At 60.1% G+C, this 11,626-nt stretch overlaps 1 long non-coding RNA gene across 1 annotated transcript; it reads right to left on the bottom strand.

The window, feature by feature from the left end:
- Window positions 1-4,857: 4,857 nt before the first annotated feature.
- LOC118665886 lies at window positions 4,858-10,889 on the bottom strand. Its single transcript, XR_004970753.1, has 3 exons — window positions 10,621-10,889; window positions 9,407-9,620; window positions 4,858-6,549 (listed from the first exon to the last, which is right to left on the bottom strand). It is a non-coding gene; the product is annotated as an uncharacterized LOC118665886 (long non-coding RNA).
- Between the last annotated feature and the right edge of the window lie 737 nt (window positions 10,890-11,626).

An 11,626-nucleotide genomic window follows, 5' to 3' on the forward strand; every position in this document is an offset into this window, starting at 1 on the left:
CCCAGGCCAGGCCCAGGCCGGGGCTCCACCCCCGACACGCCCGGCAGCGCCCGCCTCCTGTGCCATCCACCCGGAGGCCGTGGGCGGAGGGCGGGGTGGGGGCAGGTCCGTGCGGTGGCGAGTGCCCGCGGCCTGTGCGCTCTCCCTCCAGCTGCGGCACTGGCACCTCCAGCCTGATGTGACGTGTCCTAACCCTGCGGCCATGACCTACTTTCTCAAAAACAAAAATAGAAAGTGTCAGGTCGGACTGATTGATTAGTAATTTTTGTTGGTGATCCTCACGCGAGGATGTCCTTCCATTGACTTTTGGAGACCGAGTGGCAGAGAGAAAGGCAGAGAGAAACATCGATGTGAGAGAGACATCGCTTGGTTGCCTCCTGCACGAGCCTGACCAGGGCCGGGCCGGGGAGGAGCCCGCAACCAAGGTACGTGCCCTCGACCGGAATCGAACCCGGGACCCTTCAGTCTGCAGGCCGACGCTCCATCCACTGAGCCACACCGGCCAGGGCTTGATGAGTAACTTTTTCTTCAATGTGTCATTTCAGAGCCCTGGCCCCATGTTGAGGGCGGGGGTGGACTGTGCCCCCCTCGCCGGCCCAGCCCCGGAGCAAGCCGGGCGGCTCTGGGCCGAGCCTCCGTGAGCATTTGCACTGAACCGCCTGCGGTGCTGAGCTCACAGTTTTCGGGAACATGAATCAGCCGTCAGGCCCCCAGGGAGTGAAGCCTAAAATAGCAGGCGCGTGGGGCTGCCCCGCTCCGGGAAAGGAACCTTCCAGGCTTGAAATCGCAGGACTCCCCTGGCCTCTGTCCTCAGCCCCCTTCCCGCCCTCCCCCGGCCCGGGACGGCCAGTCAGGCCCAGGTCCTCGCGGCACGTGGCGGCCACGGATCCACCCACGCGGCTGCCAACACCGGAGCCCAGGGCTCTGTCCGCCCGTCTGTCCGCCCGTCTGTCCACCCGCCTGTCCGCCCGCTAACGTTCGGGTGTTTGTTTACAGCTGGCCTGTGCTACTCCTGGAAATGAGTTTCCAATTGGGGCTTAAGTTTAAAGGATAAAAACCCTCCACAGTGAAAGGATAAAAAGATGCATTTTTTAAAAAAAATATATTTTATTGATTTTTTACAGAGAGGAAGGGAGAGAGATAGAGAGTTAGAAACATGGATGGGAGAGAAACATCGATCAGCTGCCTCCTGCACACCTCCCACTGGGGATGCGCCCGCAACCCAGGCACATGCCCTTGACCGGAATCGAACCCAGGACCCTTCAGTCCGCAGGCCGACGCTCCATCCACTGAGCCAAACCGGTTTCGGCAAAAGATGCATTTTTGTATTTATTCTTACAACTCAATTGCATTTTGCCTTTATTCCCACAACTCAAAAAAAACAACCGCTTAAAAAAAGTAAAAACACCTCCATTCTGCTCAAAGCGTCTCTTTACTGGAGAATAAACCAGACAAGCAGACGGCTCGCCGGTAACTGCTCACGGACGGACCTCATTCTGAAACGGCCGCGACGGAATCGCCCGGGGAGGGCTGGTGGGAGAGGACCCCGTCCGGAGAAGCCGCTCCCTTGCCTACCGGCCTCGCATGTTACCGGGTCACGCGTCATCATCCACCTGCGGACGTCCTTTTTGACGCTTTTCATAAACGCGTTTCGGGAGGAGATGGAAGTGCCACCCAACACCATCGGGCAGCGTGTCGCCTCCCCTCCCCCGGGCCCGCGCCCGCGCCCCGCCAGTGACCTGCCCCTGTGCGGGCGGTCTGGACGGACCCGAGCGGGGAGACGCCCACTCCAAGGGCACCTGGTGGCCAAGGGTCACATTTAAAAGCCAAGGAGCCGGCCCGCGGCTCAGGGGCGAGCTTCCGCCTGTGAACCGGGCGTCGGGGCTGATTCCCCGCCAGTCAGGCCGGGCTGCGGGCTCCATCCCCAGCGGGGGGCGTGCCGGAGGCAGCGGATTCACGATTCTCTCTCATGGTTGATTCTCTCTCTCACCCTCTCCCTTCCTCGCCGACATCAATAGAAGTTTATTAGAAAAAACCAACAAAGAAACCCCCCCCAGAGCCCAGCAGCCATTTCTCATGGGCCTCACACACTGCACCTCAGGGGAGCCCGCCAGCCCCCCCCCCCCCCCCCCCCCCGCCCTGTGTTCCGCTCGGGGTGGGTGGGTGTGTGGGTGGAGCCAGCCCTTATGAAGGTTCCCCCGAATCCCATTTCAACCAATAGGACTGAGGCTTTCCCCATCCAATCAGAGCTGGGCAGCTATAGCCCACAACAATGTCACTGACCAACCAGGACAGTGCCTTTTGGACCAATCAAACCATGAGCATTTGGAGCCTTCATTTGCATGAGGAGGGACCAATCAGAACCGGGGCGGGGACTTCTCTCTCTGAAAGTCAGCCCCCCCCCCCCCCCCCCCCCCCCCCCCCCCCGGGCGTGGGGAGCGCCTCGCTGTGGACTCTGGAGCCCGAGGAGCTGGTCCCACCGCTGTGCTGGGTCAGAGGTGAGCTGCCTGCCGGGCACAGTCCCTGCCCCGCCCCACGTTAGGGTCCCTGTGGGCCTCGAGTCGGCACGGCGACCGCCGCTGGGTGCTCTGCCAGCGCCCGTGTGAGGGAGGGCGCCCCTTCTGTTGTTTCTGTGGGAGACTGCGTAAGGGCTGCACGCTTTCCTGGGAGCGTCTTTCCTGGACCACCTCTGGGGGCCCTTTTGTCTCATCGATATGTGTGTCTTGACGCCAGAGGAGGGGAGAGGGAGGGAGAGAGACATCCACGATGGGAGAGAATCTCGGATGGGCCGCCTCCTGCACGTGGCCCCTGGGGATGGAGCCCACAACCGGGCCTGTGCCCTGACCAGGAGTCGAACCCTGACCGCCTGGGTCATAGGTCGACGCTCAGCCGCTGAGCCGCGGGCCTCACCTGAGAATTTTTAATGGCTCAGCAGGTTCCGCAGTTTCAATGGGCTCGCGTGTCTGTAACCACCACTCACCGCTATGGCTGGATATTTAGGGTTTTTCCCATAATTTCCGACCACACAAACCTCTCCTGTGAGTGTGTCTCCCTGCATGGGTGTGCATGTGGTCATTAAACGTGCAGCATCGTCACACGTGCTGTCCCCGTGGCGGGAACTTGGTGCCGACAGAGCTGCCAACATTGTCAGATTGAAGACAAGTGTGGGGGTCCCACACCCCCTAGGCTTTTCCGCTGAGGGTTCCTGTTGTCAGGGCCGCGTCCCCCTCAAACCTGTGGGCGCCCCAGCCCCAGAGCAGGGCGCCCCGTCCTCTCTGCTTCGCTCCTGCGTGAGCCTGGTTGTGGGCAACCCCCGTACGGCCCCCGTTTCCTTCCCGTGAGCAGTGGCTACGCTCTCACCCACACATAGACGTCTGGTCCTCTGGCCCCTTTCCTGCACGTATGGCGGGGAGACGGCAGCGTGCGGGCTGTGATGGAGCCGAGGGTGTAAAAGCGAGCCCTTCGTGCGTGCAGGCGGCGCCGGCCCTTCACCGGCTCCCTGAAGCCTTTCAGTCTGTGCAGTGGGTTGTGGACAGTGGCCGGGCCTGTGGTCCCTGTGAGCACAGTGTGAACCAGAGGACACGGCGGGCCCAGGAGTGAGGAAGGCCCATGGCCGGTGGCTGGGCCCTCACCTCCCCGGGGAGGCCACTCGGCCAGCTCTCACCGCCAGGCCGTCATAGAAAGTTTGTTTATTTTTACACTTGAAAGCCGTCCATGGGCTATTTTTTCCATGCAAATCGGGCTAGAAACTAATTTGTCCCTGGTTATGACCGCGATGCAGCCATGTGCTGTGGGGTCTACACCCTGGGAGGCCACGGGCTGCTTAGAAACGGTCCCTCAGGCCTGGGTGGGACGGGTGTCTCCCACGGCGACTGTCCCTCAGGCCTGGCTGGGGACGGTGCCGCGCTGACCGTGTCTGCCCAGCTCGGTAACACAGGCCACGTGCTACACGCGCATCAGCAGCAGGTGTCCTCCTGCAGTGTCACCTGCAATGGTGTTGTGACGAGCGTTTCGGCCCATGATGCTCAGCTGTGTATCCTCCTCCAGGGAGTGCACCGGGGGCTGCCGAGCAGTAGCTGTAAGTGCGCCTCCCTGTCCCTCCTGCGGGTGACGCTGTGCTGTCCACGGGCTGGGCTCTGGGCTCGGCTGACTGCCCGGGTCTCTGGGAAATGGATGACAGTGGGTTGGGTCCTGCCCGTGGTGGCACCGGAGGGAGCACAGAGCGGGGACCGGCTGGGATGGGAGCTGGCCTCCGGAGGGTTATTTTTAGACCAACGTTCGTAAGGTGGTGGTTCTCGTACAAGACTTGTTGAGACAAGTGACTGGCATGCCAGCGGCCGTGCAGGGAAGCTATTGGCGAGCTCCGAGGGGCATGTGCACGAGAGCGAGAGAATGCCCCTGGCGAGGGGAGCCAATCTCCCGGACCTTTGGCTCATTTGCATTCGCTCCACGAGCAAGACCTGGAGTTCCAGCCGCAAGCACTCCCTCTGCTCCGAGGGACCCCGCTGCCCGCAGGCCCGTCTCCCCGCACACAGGCTTCCTGCTCACGCACATGGCCTGACGGCGGGCAGAGTGCGCACATGCCCTCAGGGCTCTGCATCCCTGGTCCTCAGGTGCCCTGACCGGGCATCGAACTGGGACCTGGCCCAGAGGTCGGTGCTCCACACTGAGCCACACCAGCTGGGCGGGCGTGAACGTTTTAAAGAGGGAGCCCAGCCAGGCTGTCCGCCCGCACCCCGCCGCAGCACCCTGCCTCTCCGCGCTGCCCTGACTGGTGGAGACGGCCTGGGGGGGGGACGGCCTGGGGGGGGGGACGGCCTGGGGGGGGGACGGCCTGGGGGGGAGGTGGGAGGGTGCGCGCTCACTCGGTGGCTCAGTCTCACTCCCAGGCTCTCCTAAAAGCATTTGTTTCACTTCAAGTTTGACACGGTTCCAGCCTCTCAGCCTCAGCGGCTGGTTGGGTCCCCACAGCCGAGCCCAGAGGAGCAGCTGCCGCTCTCAGGGCTCTCTCTCTGCAGCCTCCCCGGGTCCGGGGTCCAGGGGGCCAGGCACCGAGAAGGCAGAGCCAGTGTGTCTCCCGCTGCAGCCAGAGCCTCGCCCAGCGTGCATGTGCATGCACACACATGTGAGCACACACATGCACACACGTGCACGTGTGTGTGTACGTGTGTGTGTGATTTTAACTCCTATGTCGGGGATGTTGCACCTGCATGAATTTGAACGAGCGATGATGTTTACCCAGGGTGAGGCGTGTGCTGAGAAGTTGGATGTTGAAGATGGTTTCTGTGGTCACCAGGGTTCATCGTGATGAGCTCGCACTGCACGCGGCGCCCGCCCCTGCGTGTAGGGGACACGCTCTGGGCTCTGACAGAGAAGAGCTGGGTTTGGTGCTGTCTCGGCCCTTACACCAGGAGCCGTGGACACGCCGGTCAGTGATCCTGGCCCCACACCTGGCACCTCGGTGAGCTAATGGCCTCCACTTCCACCAGCGAGTTAGGCTCAGCGACAGCACCACCTCCTCCCTCCCTCGAGGCTGAGTGAGGGAAGGTGTGGAGGGATGGGGAGCGAGCTGTTGCCGGCGAGGCCTGGCTTTGCTTAGGAGAGTGTGTCGCCCCCCAAACTCCAGATGAGAGGCAATGTCGACGCTTCCTGATCCAGGACATGAGCCCCACTTGGGGGGGGGGAGGGAGGGTTCACTTTTGGAGCAGGGACGGCCACAGCTGGGATCCATCCGTGAACTCGACAGACACGATGCCCTCCCTGGCCTTTTCCTGGCTCGGAGCTCAGGGTGACACTGACGGTGTCCATCCCGGGACGACCTGCAGCTACAGAGGCCCGTTTAGATGTTTCCAATATTGCGTCCATGGGTGAGCAGGACACGCCCCCTTCCGAGGCCCTGAGCGAAGGGACAGACCAAGGAATCGATCTTCGTCGTCGCTTCCTGAAGGTCAGACACCAAACGGCCGGAGGAGGGAGACTGAGGACAGGACGGGGGCTGATTGCACTTCTTTTTGGAAAATTGTGTTATTTTTAAGTGATCATGACGTTCAACGACTCATTGTTCAAACAGATTGAACCAGTTAAGACTGTGATTCCGTAAGTGGCTATTTTGAGACGGTTGTAACCTGGGTCTGTGGAGCGTCCCTAGTGATGGAGGCAGTTGTGCAAACAGAGGCCTGTTTTCTCTCTGGACGCGGGGCAGCGAGATGGCGTTGCAGCCAGGCCGCGAGCTGGGCCTCCGCAGGGAGAGGGAGTCTTTGATCTTCTCCAAACTGCACGTGGACGGATGCCCTTCCCCTCGGCCCGTGCCCTCCCGCTGTGTCCTCCCTGCGGGGTGCCTGCCGTCATCACGGGGGGCCTGGGTCCAAGGGCCAATGCCCATGGAGGAATTGGGCAGCTTCGTTGTTCATTTTCATTCTTCCCTTTTGTACTTGCATGTGTTTCTCATGCTGCTTTATACTTACATTAGTGGCCCAGTGCACGGAATTCGTGCACATTAAAAGAGGATCAATGAGAAGAAATATTTTAATGTTGCCACTTGCCCTTTCTCTATAAAAGAAGTGTCAGAGATGAAAGAAAATTAGTAAAATGTATATAAAATCTCCCTCCTGTCAGAGTCTGGGACGCGCCACACCATGGGACCCAGAGTCAAGTCCCTGCCCACCACCCTCATGCGCTTCGAAAACGCAGGAGACCCAGACCCAGCCGGCCCCACCCCGTCAAGCCCCTCTGGGTGGGGGCGCAGCCTCAGGTCCCCCGGCCTGGCGCTGGGGTGGGAGGTGCAGCCTGAGGTCCCCTGTCAAGCCCAGCCCCCTCTCCCCCCAGCAGCATCATACCAGTGCTGAACGGGGACGCACACAGGAGCACAGAGGCAGCTTGACGTTAGCGCTGGGGGCGGAAGTCCCCGCTCCTGGCCTGCCCACAGACTGGTCGTGACTGGGACACCGTAATGGACAAATTAGCATATTCCCTCTTTATTATATAGATGACTTTAGTTATAGGATGCGATTTAAATCTTAGTGTGAAAAGACCTTATCCTGAAGGTATTGAGTTTTATTTACTAGAGGCCTGGTGCATGAAATTGTGCATGGGGAAGGGGGTCCCTCGGCCTGGCCTGCACCTTCTCCAATCCGGGACCCTTCGGGGGATGTCCAACTGCTGGTTTAGGCCCACAGGTATCTGGCCTAAACCAGCAGTCAGACATCCCTCTCGCAATCCAGGACTGCTGACTCCTAACCACTTACCTGCCTGCCTTCCTGATTGCCCTTAAGCACTCTGCCTGCCTGATCCCCCTAACTGCTCTCCCCTGCCGGCCTGATCACCCCTAACCGCCTCTGCCTCGGCCATGCCACTGTGGCTTTGTCCGGAAGACTTCCGGTCTAATTAGCATATTACCCTTTTATTAGTATAGATTTTTAAAATATATTTCTATTGATTTCAGAGAGAAAGGGAGAGGGAGAAAGAGAGAAACACCAATGATGAGAGAGAATCATGGATTAGCTGCTGCCTGCACGCCCCACACTGGGGATGGAGCCCGCAAACCGGGCACATGCCCTGACTGGGACTCGAACTGTGACCTCCTGGTTCATGGGTCAGCGCTCAACCACTGAGCCACGCCGGCCGGGCTTGCCACAGTTTTGCTCACATGGATGCTTTCTGAGTGAGTGAGTGAGGTGTGTGTGTGGTGGTGGTGGGGGGGGCATGAGGGGTTTTCCTGTGACCAGCGCGTCTCTCCCAGTCTGAACATCTCCCTCCACACCAGGTTCTGTCTGGGGCCCGGCCTCGGTGGAGCAAGGCTGTCGCCGCCCCCAGGGAAGCTCGCCTGCCCACACGCTCTGCAGTCATTCTCGGCAGGAGTCGGATGAGGATGTCGAACGGGGGCTTTGATTCGTTTCATGTGTCGCATCTGAAACGTCTGTGTTTTCCCTGAGAATGCCCCGCGGCAGGAGGAACGGGGGTGCGTCCAGGAGCCACATGTGGGTGCGGCTTTTTCTTAACAGGAGGAGCCGCCAGAGCCCATCGCGGGGAAACAAAATGTTCTTATAGGCCTGGCCCGTGGCTCAGTGGTGAGAGCGCGGCCCGCACACTGAAGGCTCATAGATATGATTCCAGGTCAAGGGCATGCACCTGGGTTGTGGGTTCGATCCCCGGCCCTGGTCAGGGTGCCCGTGGGAGGCAACCAGTTGATGCGTCTCTCTCACATGGATGTTGCTTTCTCTCCTCTCCCCCTCTCTCGCTCCCTCCCTCCCACTCCTCCGAAAAGCAGTGGAAAAAGTGTCCTCTGGTGACGGATGGCCCAGCCGACACCTCTGAGGGGCACATCACTATTGTGACGCTCTGTTCCGACGGCCGCATCGGCGTTTGCATTAATGACACACACAGGTGAGCGTGAGCCGCTGCTGATCTCCATTTAAATAATCGTTTGCACTCCCAGTTGTAGAAGCTCTCAGTTAATGACTCGGTTTGCGTCCCCCTCTCACGCCCCGGCCCTCGCCCGTGGACCAGCCCTCTTTGCCGTCTGCCTTGGCGTTGGTTCATAAAACACGCATTCAGGCAACATTCTCGGTGGGCACACGGAGCACGCAGACCCTGCCCCGCCAGCTGCTGCCAAAGAGCCAGCTCACCGCTTCCTGGCCACAGAGAGGGACATCTTGTCTAACGAGTAACTTTGGAATTTGATCATGACGTGTTTCAGCCCAAAGTGCCATTTGAACATCTTGTTACACAAAATTTACTCGGCATTGACTTCGCTGGTGGGAGCCCAAGTCTGCGGCCGGACGGGACGCCTATCTTTGGTTCACACGGACATTATTGCCCAAAATGCGAGCACAGAGCGTTTGGCAGCCAGCAGGCCGCCTGGTGGAGGGAGTGCTGGGAGCAGCCTATTAGGATCGCATCCCCAGGAGATAAAAACCTGAAATCAGTAAATATTTACTTGTTCATACTCTTCTCCTCTGTAATTACCACTGTGACCTCTTGCCCATAAAAATATCAACAGCGGAGAGAGAAGACGGGGCCCAGCTGTGCGCTCAGTGGGTCCAGCACGCAAAACACGGGTTTTCGGGGTCACTGACGTTCCACCGATTTATGAACTCACTGAATTAACTGACCGCAATTTAGGGCTGGAAAAGGAAATCTGCGATCCTTTGCCAGATAAATTCCCCTTTAGGTTCTTCAATAACTTCTAGCAATTTGAATAGCTTCCCGTTAATATTTGTTATTACAGACACTTCATTTTTATTCTCAGGAGCTGGTCTGCATGTGTGTTAAGTTCCTAATAGTTTAACTTCCTCACGGGCGGCGTAGCCCTAAGCAGGTGACTCGCCCTTCCCGGCTGTCACCTGAGCTCTGTGCCTTGTGAAGACTTAACCACCTAATAGGACCTCGTTCCCCCAGGCACACTGACCTCTGCCGCTCATTCTTCCTCGCCTCCATACAGGGCATGTCTGGACTTCTGTCCAGGAAGAGGGTGGTTCTCAGACTGGAGTAGGCATCAGAGTGACCTGGCTGGCTGCTGGGCCCGCCCCCAGCGGTGCCGATTCCCGAGTCTGGGTGGGACTGGAACCGGAACCAAGGTTCGGCTGCCTGCTGCCACGAAAACCAAACTCGTGAGACAGGAGCTGGTGAAGAAGGAAAGAGGTTGATTGAGGTGTCGGTCACCTGAGGAGAGGGGGGACTCTTGTCACAAGGCCATCCCCACATCTCAGCTCAGTGCAGGCAGAGGTTTCTACACGGAGGGAGAGGGAGAGCAGAACAGAGAGCCGGGAGGGTTGGGAAGTTCTCTACGTGCAGACCAGCACAGTCCACCCCGACAAGGACTCAGAACTGGTTCAAGCGATGGTCTGGTCTTGGTCATCCCGGTCCTACAGGGAAGGTCAGCAAATCTCCCAGAGCCGGGCGACGAAGGTCGGAGTCTGTTAGCTCCTAGGATTCTCATGCAAACATGCTGCTCATCGACAAGCTACCCGTTAGTCAGAAGCAGCGTCGGGAGAACGGTGGGTGGGGGACACGTTCCTGCTGTTACAGGACCTGGAGGTTTGCGTCTGGGAGATGCTGCCGGCTGGTTACCACCTACACAGACCCCAGAGTGATGGCAGCTCTGCCAGGGGAGCAGGATTGGCGGGTGAGGATGTGTGGAGCCTTTTCTCCACCATCTCCTCTGATCTGCTCTCCCGATCCCTGTCCGCAGCTCTGAGGTGGGGTGAGGCCGCACCTGTGCACAGAGCAGCTGATCTGCGTGGAAGGAGACGGGGTCCCCTCGGGGTAACCGCGGGCGCCCTCGTTCCGTGTCCTTTCCTCTCCGGCCGTCTGCGGCCGAGGGGGTGTGAAGGCTCAGCATGGACCCTCGGCCCTGGGGCTCCGGCTCACCACGCACTCTCCCCCCAACCCCCACTTTCCTGGCTGTGGACACGGCTCCACGTCTCTTCCTGAGGAGGCCTGTGGCTGGGAGCCAGGCCTTCACGCTGCAGGCCCAGAGGGGTTTGTTTATGTAGACGCTCAGAGCTGGATTTCACTGTACATCACGGTCCAGTGAGTTCCTCCAGCTGTGAAGTCCTCCGTCCCCCCGTCCCTCCGTCCCTCCGCCCCTCCGTCCCTCCGTCCCTCCGTCCCTCCGCTCACCGTGCGGTGTCGACGGACACGGATCGGCTCCTGCTCTCGTGCAGCCGGCAGCACTTCGCTCTTTCACGTTTAGGCAGAACTTGGCCTTTTCCCTACTGGGCCCCACTGTGTGCTTCGTTCTTCCTCACCTCTCGATGGAATGACGCTCATCTCTGGAGCTGAACCATGTCCTCGGGCCTCTCCATTCCGTGGCCTGGGCTCAGCGACGTGGCCTTTCTCCGTCCGCGCCCTGTGGGGCTGGGAGGCCAGGCGGGGTCTGGGCAGGTAGAGCCGGGCACCAGCAGAGCCCTGCCCCTCCCTGCCCCCTCCACCGCCTCCTTTGTCATGGTGGTTGTGCGGTGCCCGGCTCAGTGGATATAAAGACAACTCGCTGAATGCCATCCTGCCTGCTTTGCTGCCAAGCATTTCAAACGTGTGTTTAAAACCTGGCGGCGCACCACCTGGCCCCTCCGTCCCTGTGGGCGCCGCCCCTGGAGGGAGCCACGGAGGCCCCGTGTCACAGCAGCCAGCAGTGCCGTGGCGTGGCCACCAGGACCTGTGCTTCCTGCCTTAAACCACGCTGCCCCCCAACTTGTGCTCAGTGCCCACTCGCCATGGACGCTGCCCCCCAGCTTGTGCTCAGTGCCCACTCGCCATGGACGCTGCCCCCCAGCTTGTGCTCAGTGCCCACTCGCCATGGACGCTCCCCGCGTCAGACTCCGCACCCGGGCCGCCTTTGGGGAAATCCGTGCGACCCCGGAGGTGGCCCTGCTCCGCTGTCACTGTGCGGAGCTGGCCTGGAAGCAGCCGTCCCGGGTCCGGGCCCACAGGCGCCGCGGGACCGGCTACCGCTCCTCGGGCAGCGCCTTCAGCGTCTCCGTGTTTTTCTCGGGGAATCACTTGGCGAAACGCCCCGAGGGGAGCAGCCCTGCCCAGCTCCGAGCAGCGGGGGGACAGCTCGGCTGCGGCCGGACGCCGTCAGCTCCGTGTTTTTGTTTGACGGTTTCTCACAGGGACTCGTTATTTA

The sequence above is a fragment of the Myotis myotis genome, unplaced genomic scaffold (genome assembly GCF_014108235.1).
Source record: "Myotis myotis isolate mMyoMyo1 unplaced genomic scaffold, mMyoMyo1.p scaffold_m19_p_11, whole genome shotgun sequence".
Classification (NCBI taxonomy): domain Eukaryota; kingdom Metazoa; phylum Chordata; class Mammalia; order Chiroptera; family Vespertilionidae; genus Myotis; species Myotis myotis.